Genomic DNA, 9311 nt, shown 5'->3' with positions numbered 1-9311 from the left:
TGGCTCGATCTCCCACAGTTGACTGGTCAAAACCCATGGACATAGGCCTTAAATTTTAGGTCCGGGCTAGCCCATTGCCATGGCTTTTTTTTAAATTGACCCATTGCCATGGCTTAAGTTCACTTCCTTGGCTAAAATTATAAAAGGTCTAGTTTATCTTTTCAATTTATTTTTATTTTTTATTTTATAAAAATCAATTTTATTTTTAGGTTGGTCTCATCTAAATGATTCTAATTTAAAACCAAAAAAAAAATAAATAAAGATAAAATAAGCCGAACTAAAATAGACAAAAAAAAAAGTAACTCCCAAAGAAAGCTGTGGTGTAGTTGGGCCTATTATAATGATTTAAATTGTTTATCTTGGTTATTGTGTGTAAATTATACATTAAAAAATAAACAAATTTAATAATTATGACCAGATAATTTTGTTATATTTATTTATAAAAGATAAACGGTATACTTGTCATCCAATTTGTGAAGACAGGTAAAAAGCATGTAATCATGATTATTAAATAATTTATACAAAAAATTAACAAATCAAAAAAATTATATCTCCAAAGTAAGACACATGATAAATTTCACGGGCTCAACAACAACTGTACTCTTAGGAATGATAATTTTCTTTCGCCCTTACATCCATGCCTTGCTCTGCATAGATTTTATCCTCCGGTCCAAATTATATTTATTAAATATATTTATATAATATATAATTTTTATTTTTTTTCAATATAATAAGATTAAAACACTAAAATATGATACTTAACGTTATTTTTATTCATCTTTTAACTTTTATTAATATTTACAATTTTTTAGAGTCATGAAATTAATCAATCCTGCTTTGCTCCCAGCCCACCGTACCCTAGCCAAATCACTCAAAGCCATTGGATCATGTGAGAATCTCAAGAATTGAGAATCCCAAGACATATCTAATAATTATGAGTGCTTTGGCACATAGAGACAGCAATTTTTGGGGAGAGGGGATCCCAAGGCACTGAATAATTACCCATGAACTTAATATTTTATCATTTCTATGTACAATTAGTCAAATCCGTTTTTGTCCGCTAAAACGCGTGGGGTTAAAATGTGTGGGACACGTAGGACTTTCGGTACCAAAGCATGGGGCTTTCATACTTCGAGTTTGAGCAATTATTGAGAGGTTCGTTCAAAAAGAAAAAAAAATTATGTAGAGGTTGCCTAAATACACAAATGTGTTGGTAAAAATAAAAATTAATTTGACGAAAATCAAGATAAAATATTTTGGGTAATTGAGTTTTCAGAATATGTTTACTATTTTTTCAAAAATAAAAATTAATTTGACAAAAATCAATATAAAAAAAATAATATATATATATATATCTCTTAAAAAAAGAGAACCATTAAATGATGAGAATTTTTTATTTTTCGTTTTTCTACCAAAAAGTTTTGTTTTGTTTTTTTGTTTACATCATTCATTTTTTTTTTTTTGTTCCAAAAAAAAAAAGAAAAAACTAATTTAACTTTTTTTTAGTGTTTACTTTCATCAAAACTAGTTTGCATATTATTAGTTGTCAGCAATTTAGATTATTGCAGATTATTTATGGATTATGTCAATTTGATTCATGTCATTTCAACCGAAATATATTTAATCTTAAATTTTATAATTTGTGCCAATTAAAGAAAATAAAAAATAATAATTAAAGTTTTGGATGAAAAATGGTTATGATAAACTAACATTCTTTTATTTTGTGTACGTAAATAAGTACAAAGCAGTGCACATGTAGACAATAATAGTTTTATTGGGGAAAAATTTGTCAATAATCATTTCAATGCAAACTTAGGTGAAATGTGAGGGTGCAGTCGTGAGATCTTCCAACCTCGTGCAAATACAATAACATAGTTAAAAACATTTGAATATTAGATTTAATATAAGCCAATTCAATAAATAATATTATAAAATAAATTTAAAAAAAAAACCATTATATTGATTGTGAAACATTAAGGAAAAATTACTCATAAATCCCATTTTTAATAAATGTTGTTCTAGTTAGTCTTGCGTGTTTTTTCTTAAACCATTCAGTCTTTTTTTATTTTTGGTATGATATATGTTTTGATATATTGTGTATGGAGCTTACATTTTTGCCCATATTGTGATTTCATTTTGACTTTGTCATGGTGTGTGTAAGATGTTGTAACATTACTATTTTGTAGGAGGGGATTTCATGGACTCTTTTGGAAGTTGTTTCACCATTCCTAGTTTAGTATTTGGTTTATAATGTTATATTTTGGGATATCATAAAACAACATGGCCACAGTATTGGAACATCACAAAACAACATCATCAACATTAGTAACATCAGTAACAAACACAATACTGGAACATCACAAAACAACATAACCATAGATGATGTTAGCTCGCCAATGTTATGGGATTGATGACAATCACAGGTCAAGAGTCCTCATTTCTCACAGCGAATAGCGATTTTGGGGTGTTTGTTGGATCAATGAGTGTATGATGTTGTGTTTGGAACGTATTCACAATTGTCCGACGAATAGGGGTTCGCAACATCATCTTCTCAAGATGTTCATGTGTTGGGTGATTCGTTCATTATAGTCGATTTCGGAACAAAATAACATCTTCAAAAACTAGAACAATTCGACCCTCCAACCCATAATACGACTTCGAAACCGAAAATATCATTGGTGTCGAACATCAACCCCGTGATGTTCTAACCCACAAACATTCAAATCAACATCAAAGTAATTCACATACCTATTGTCATCGCACAATAGCACCCACGCCAACGCCGACTCACCGATGATGTTAGCTCGCCGATGTTATAGTATCGATGACAATCACAGGTCAAGAACAGTGAATCGCCTCTACAAATGTTAACGCTGAACAAGGGGTTTTTTGATTTTCTAGGTTTTTTGTGGGTTGGGTTACAACATTGGAATTGTATATTGAATGATCAACGTTGCTGAATGTGAATATTTAATCACACAGGATGAAGATTCCAATCACTAACATTGGGATGGAAATCCAGAAGTTTCCATTACATCTCGACCGTTTTGTTCGGGATGGAAGGAAAACATAAAAATGCCATGGTATATTTTTGGGTATTTTGGTAACTACAACATCAGCAAAAACTCACATTTACCCTCTACTAAACACAAGTCGCGTGTTGCTTGCATGGGTTTCTACGTAATTAACATTCTACTGGGATTTATCAGTCTACAAAATAAATGGTAGGATTAAATGGTTCAACAAATTGAATTTTGGGACTTATTGGTGCTTTTCCCAAACATTAATTGGATGCAAATTTGAGACTTTGTTATTTAAATTAATGAAATTGAATATTCACAACAAACTCACCGTAAACTTTGTAACTTGAATGGAGTTTGCAATTGGCTCAAACAAGCCTGCTTCCTTGGACATTTCCAAAATGAAAACAACACATGATGTGGATTTCCCATCACTGTATATCCAATCATCATGCTCAGGAATTGTCAACAATTCATCAAAAGATGACCCACGCCTTTCAGCTTGTACAAGAATTTCAGGAAGGTCAAGGCTCTACACAGAAGTCCAATGTCAAATAAAAAATTTAAACAAATAAAGACAGTAGACATTTCATTTATTTTAAGTATTACACCAGAATTTAATGATGATATTGTTGGAAAATTCTAGGTAAAACCATAATTTTTTCCTAACTTTGGTCTATTATTTAGGTGGGACTCGAGCGTCGATTTTGGCAGGTCAAAGTGGTAACGCGTTCTATGCCGCGTCGTGATTCACGTGATATATTTGGTTGCTTAAAACTATTACCGAGTGAATGGAAAATTGAAGCCAAAGTATGCTCTATGGAAATGGAGTTTTGGTGGAAAATCCTTAAAGGTTTGAGTAAGGCTTGTCCCATATTGATTTGGTGGGAAGTTTTGAATGGGTTTATAACGCATCAGATTGGAACTTGGGGTGTGCTCCAAGGGGTACCCAAGTATTTTAGAGAGGGAGGTTATGGGTAAAATGGGCTAGACCCATTGGACCCAAAAATCACCACACGCGCGCGTTGCCGTCCGTCCGGTCCGTCGGGCGGGCTGGGTTGGGCTTGTCCGGCCCAATACCTATCTTTTGAGGTAAAAAATATTTGAATTTAATTTTATTTTTTGAAAAATAAAATCCAGAATTCAAATTAATTTCGAAAATAAACTGGTTTGATTTTTTCTGTACATCGAAACAAGTCACTTCCTGTTTTTATCTGTTAAAAATTTGAACCCAACAGACTTGTATCTGTTTATTCAAACTGAACATGTATCATACCTGTTCAAACAGGTTTTGCACCTGTTTAATTCAAAACTAATAGCCACAATTCTGCCTATAAATATATCAGCCCTTCATTTGATTTTTACATTCAGAAATTTCGTACTTCACCTCTGCAAAATTTATTCTTCATTTTGCTGCATTTAATTTTTTGTGAGAAAGAGTATAAACACTTAGTGTGTTTGTTAGGCAAATAATTTGTAGTGCTGCTATTGTTTGTAGTTGATCATTTCATCCTAGGAGATAGACGTCCACATTCTGAAAGCACCGTGGAGAGGACGAATCTATCTTAAGGACACAGTGTCAAACACTGGATTTGATTAAAATAATATTCAAGATATTAATCAAGTAAGTTGTTTATTTATTTTCTGTTTTATTATTATTTATTTAAATCAGATTTTAATTTTGTTTTGGTAACAAAATAAAATTTATTTTTATTTATTTAATTCTATTTCTAGTTTGATTTTTGTAATCAAACATTTTTCTCTGCTTTCCATTATTTCTTTATATTATAGTTGTTGTTTAGTACACAACAGAATTTAATCTATTTAAATACAGTGAAGATTGTCCAACAATCTTAAGACAGATTATTTTTTGGTATCTTCATTGTATTTAATTTTCTGTGATTTCATAAAGACATATTCTGGTTGGAAAAACAAATAGTGATTTATGCTATCTGACAGATAGTAGTAATATACTGTCTCTTTTCTTTGACAACTAGTAGTAATATACTGGTGTCATTAACAATTGCAGAATATTAATTTGTGTTATAGAAAATTATTAGAGTATTTTATTTTTTTAGTTTTAGTAATAAGGAAAATAAAATTATTTTGTGTAATAATTTATTTCTTGGTTTTAGTAACTAGAAAATTAATTTGTGTTTTAATTTTTTCTGATTTTTGTAATCAGAAATTACGGCTACTGCAACTGAAACTGCAACTGGAAGTGGTACTCCAATTGTTACACCAACACCGGTCTCTATCCAGAACTACGTTCATGTACCAATCAATCATGGAGAAAAATCAGAAAAATTTAACGGTACTGAGTTTAAGAGATGGCAGCAGAAGATGCTGTTCTATCTTACAACTCTTAATTTGGCCCGGTTTATCCATGAAGAGGCTCCAGCACTTAAAGAGGGTGAAAGTGATCGGCAAGTTGTTGTCGCTATAGATGCTTGGAAACATTCAGATTTCCTGTGCAGAAACTACATCCTCAATGGCCTTGACAACATGTTGTATAATGTTTACAGTTCTTTGAAGTCAGCAAAAGAATTGTGGGATTCTTTGGAGAAGAAATACAAGACAAAGGATGCCGGCACGAAGAAATTTGTCGTCGGTAAATTTTTGGACTTTGTTATGGTAGACTCCCAAACGGTAATTTCTCAAGTTCAAAGTTTTCAATTAATTTTACACGATATTCATTTTGAGGGTATGTCTCTGAGCGAGTCTTTCCAAGTCTTCCAAGTCACTGCTTTAGTGGAAAAGTTACCACCGGCTTGAAAAGATTTCAAAAATTATTTAAAACATAAACGCAAAGAAATGACCATGGATGAACTTATTGTAAGACTGAGAATTAAGGAAGATAACCGAAAGGCGGAAAAGAGAAATAGGAAAAATCCCATTGAGTCCGAGGCTAATGTGGTTGAACAAGTTCATAAACCACATAACAAAAAGAGGAAGTTTACTGGAGATGGTCCTAAACAAGGCAATAGCAACAAGAAGTTCAAAGGAAAATGCTATAACTGTGGCAAGACTGGGCATCGAGCTTCTGACTGCCGCCACCCTAAGAAGAATCATAGAAGTACAAGCAAGAAGACTACCAATCAAGTCAATGTAACTGAACTAGATTACATCTTTAACGGAGTGAATGACATTAACCTCTCTGATGTGGTGTCTGAGGCTAACTTGGTTGGAAATCCCAAAGAGTGGTGGGTTGACACTGGAGCAACTTGTCACATTTGTGCGGACAAGAAGATGTTCACTACCTGCAATGAGGCTGCAAATGGTGAACAACTTTTCATGGGAAATTCTTCTACTTCTACTGTGGTTGGACAAAGGAAAGTGATCTTGAAGATGACATCAAGGAAAGAACTGACCCTCAACAACATACTGCATGTACTTGACATCCGGAAGAATTTAGTTTCTGGTTCTTTGTTAAGTAAAAATGGTTTTAGGCTTGTTTTTTAGTCTGATAAATTTGTATTAACAAAAAGTGGTATGTATGTTGGTAAGGGATACATGAGTGACGGTCTCTTTAAGTTGAATATAATGATAGTTGTACCGAAAGTTGCTATGAATAAGAATAACATATCTTTTGCTTACATTCTTGAGTCAAATTTATGGCATGGTAGATTAGAACATGTAAATTATGATGCTTTGCGTAGATTAATTGGTTTGGATTATATACCAAAGTTTAAAATTAATCCTAATCATAAATGTGAAGTTTGTATAAAAGCGAAACTAACTAAGGCTCCATTTAAATCGGTTGAAAGGAAAACCGAACCTCTAGAATTAATTCATACTGATGTATGTGATCTAAAATTTGTTCAAACTAGAGGGGGCAAAAAGTATTTCATAACATTTATCGATGATTGCACAAGATATTGTTATGTTTATTTACTTAGAAGTAAAGATGAAGCTTTAGAAATGCTTAAACTCTACAAAACAGAAGTTGAAAATCAACTTGGTAAAACCATTAAAATGGTTAGAAGTGATAGGAGTGGTGAATATGAAGTACCATCAAATAAATTTTGTGCACAACATAGCATTATTCACCAAACTACATCACCTTATTCTCCACAGCAAAATGAAATTGCTGAAAGGAAGAATAAAACCCTAAAAGAAATGATGAATGCCATGTTACTAAGTTCAGGCTTACCACAGAACTTGTGGGGGGAAGCAATATTTTCTGCTAATTATGTTCTTAACAGAATACTCTACAAGAAAACCAACAGCACTCCTTATGAATTATGGAAAGGTCGACCACTTTCCTACAAATACTTAAAAGTGTGGAGGTGTTTGGCAAAAGTTGAAGTTCCTGTTTCAAAAAAGACTAAAATTGGAATTGTGTGTTTATTGGTTATGCTCAGAATAGTAGTGCATATCGGTTTCTGACTTATAAATCAGAAATACTTGATATAAATGTGAACACTATTATAGAGTCAAGGAATGCTGTGTTTTTTGAACATATCTTTCTTTACAAGAAAAGACAAGAATTAAGTTCACAGAAAAGAACTTATGATTGTACACAAAGTCAAGAGACTAATGATAATCAAACACAAGAGACTAGTAATGGTCTCGACTAACAGGATTTAACTGATGATAAACCAAGAAGAAGTAAGAGAGCGAGAACATCAAGATCCTTTGATCCAGATTTTTTGACATAACTGTTAGAAAATGAACCTCAAAACTTTAAGGAAGCAATGACAGGTCCTGAAGCACCTTTGTGGAAAGAGGCTGTTAATAATGAAATTGAATCCATTATGCAAAATCATACTTGGGAATTGGTGGATCTTCCACCACGTTCTAAACCTCTTGGATATAAGTGGATATTCAAGAGAAAAATGAAAGAAGATGGTTCAATAGACAAGTATAAAGCAAGACTTGTAGTAAAAGGTTACAGACAAAAGGAAGGTCTGGACTATTTTGACACATATTCCCCTGTGACAAGAATAACATCTATTCGCATGCTTATTTCTATAGCAGCGTTGTTTAATTTAGAAATAAATCAAATGGATGTTAAGACAACTTTCTTAACCGGTGATCTAAATGAAGAGATCTATATGGAGCAACCCGAAGGGTTTGTAGTGTCGGGACAAGAAAAGAAAGTTTGTCGGCTTGTAAAATCTCTTTATGAATTAAAACAAGCACCTAAGCAATGGCATGAAAAATTTGATCATGCAATGCTTACTAATGGGTTTAAGATAAACGAATGTGATAAATGCGTCTATGTTAAAAACACTGACCAAGGATATGTCATAATTTGTCTTTATGTGGATGACATGCTTATTATTGGAAGTAGTCGAAACATGATCAAATCAACTAAGGAAATGCTTAAAAAAGATTTGATATGAAAGATATGGGGGTTGCAGATGTTATATTAGGAATGAAAATTACTAAAACATCTGACGGATATGCATTATCTCAATCGCATTATATTGAGAAAATTCTTGTTAAATTTATCAAGGATGATATGAATTTAGCTAGAACACCTGTAGACGTCAATCTTTATTTATCGAAAAATAAAGGTGATGCGGTGTCGCAGTTAAAATACTCCCAAATCATTGGAAGCCTAATGTACCTAATGAATTGTACTCGTCCTGATATAGCTTATGCAATCAGTAAATTGAGTGGGTACACTAGTAACCCCCGGAGAAGACCATTGGAAAGTGATCATTCGGGTTCTTAGATATCTAAGATTTACTCATGATCATGGTTTGAATTTTATTCGATATTTAGCAGTACTCGAAGGTTATTGTGATGCCAATTGGATATCGGATACTAAAGATTCAAAATCCACTAGTGGATATGTCTTTACTCTGGGAGGCGCTGCTGTTTCTTGAAAATCCACGAAACAAACTTACATCGCACGATCCACAATGGAATCCGAGTTCATTGCTTTAGACAAAGCAGGAGAAGAAGCAGAATGGCTTCGTCACTTCTTAAAAGACATTCCAATGTGGCCAAAACCTGTGCCAGCTATTTGCATTTATTGTGATAATCAATCTGCAATAGGCAAGGCACAGAATCATATGTATAACGGTAAGTCATGACATATTCGTCGTCGACATAATACCGTTAGGCAGTTGTCGTCAAATGGAATAATCTCAATAGATTATATAAAATCTAAAGTGAATATTGCGGATCTGTTAACAGAAGTTTTGACAAAAGAGCTAGTGTATAGTTCATCGAAGGAGATGAGATTAAAGCCTATTACATAAGAGTTGTCATAATGGTAACCCTACTTATATGACTAGAGATCCCAAAAACTAAGTTCAAAGGGACAACTAAGTTATG

This window comes from Camellia sinensis, chromosome 7 (genome assembly GCF_055761805.1).
Source record: "Camellia sinensis isolate YWXY chromosome 7, ASM5576180v1, whole genome shotgun sequence".
NCBI lineage: Eukaryota > Viridiplantae > Streptophyta > Magnoliopsida > Ericales > Theaceae > Camellia > Camellia sinensis.
The sequence above is the reverse complement of the archived record's forward strand: the minus strand, read 5'-3'. Positions refer to the sequence as shown.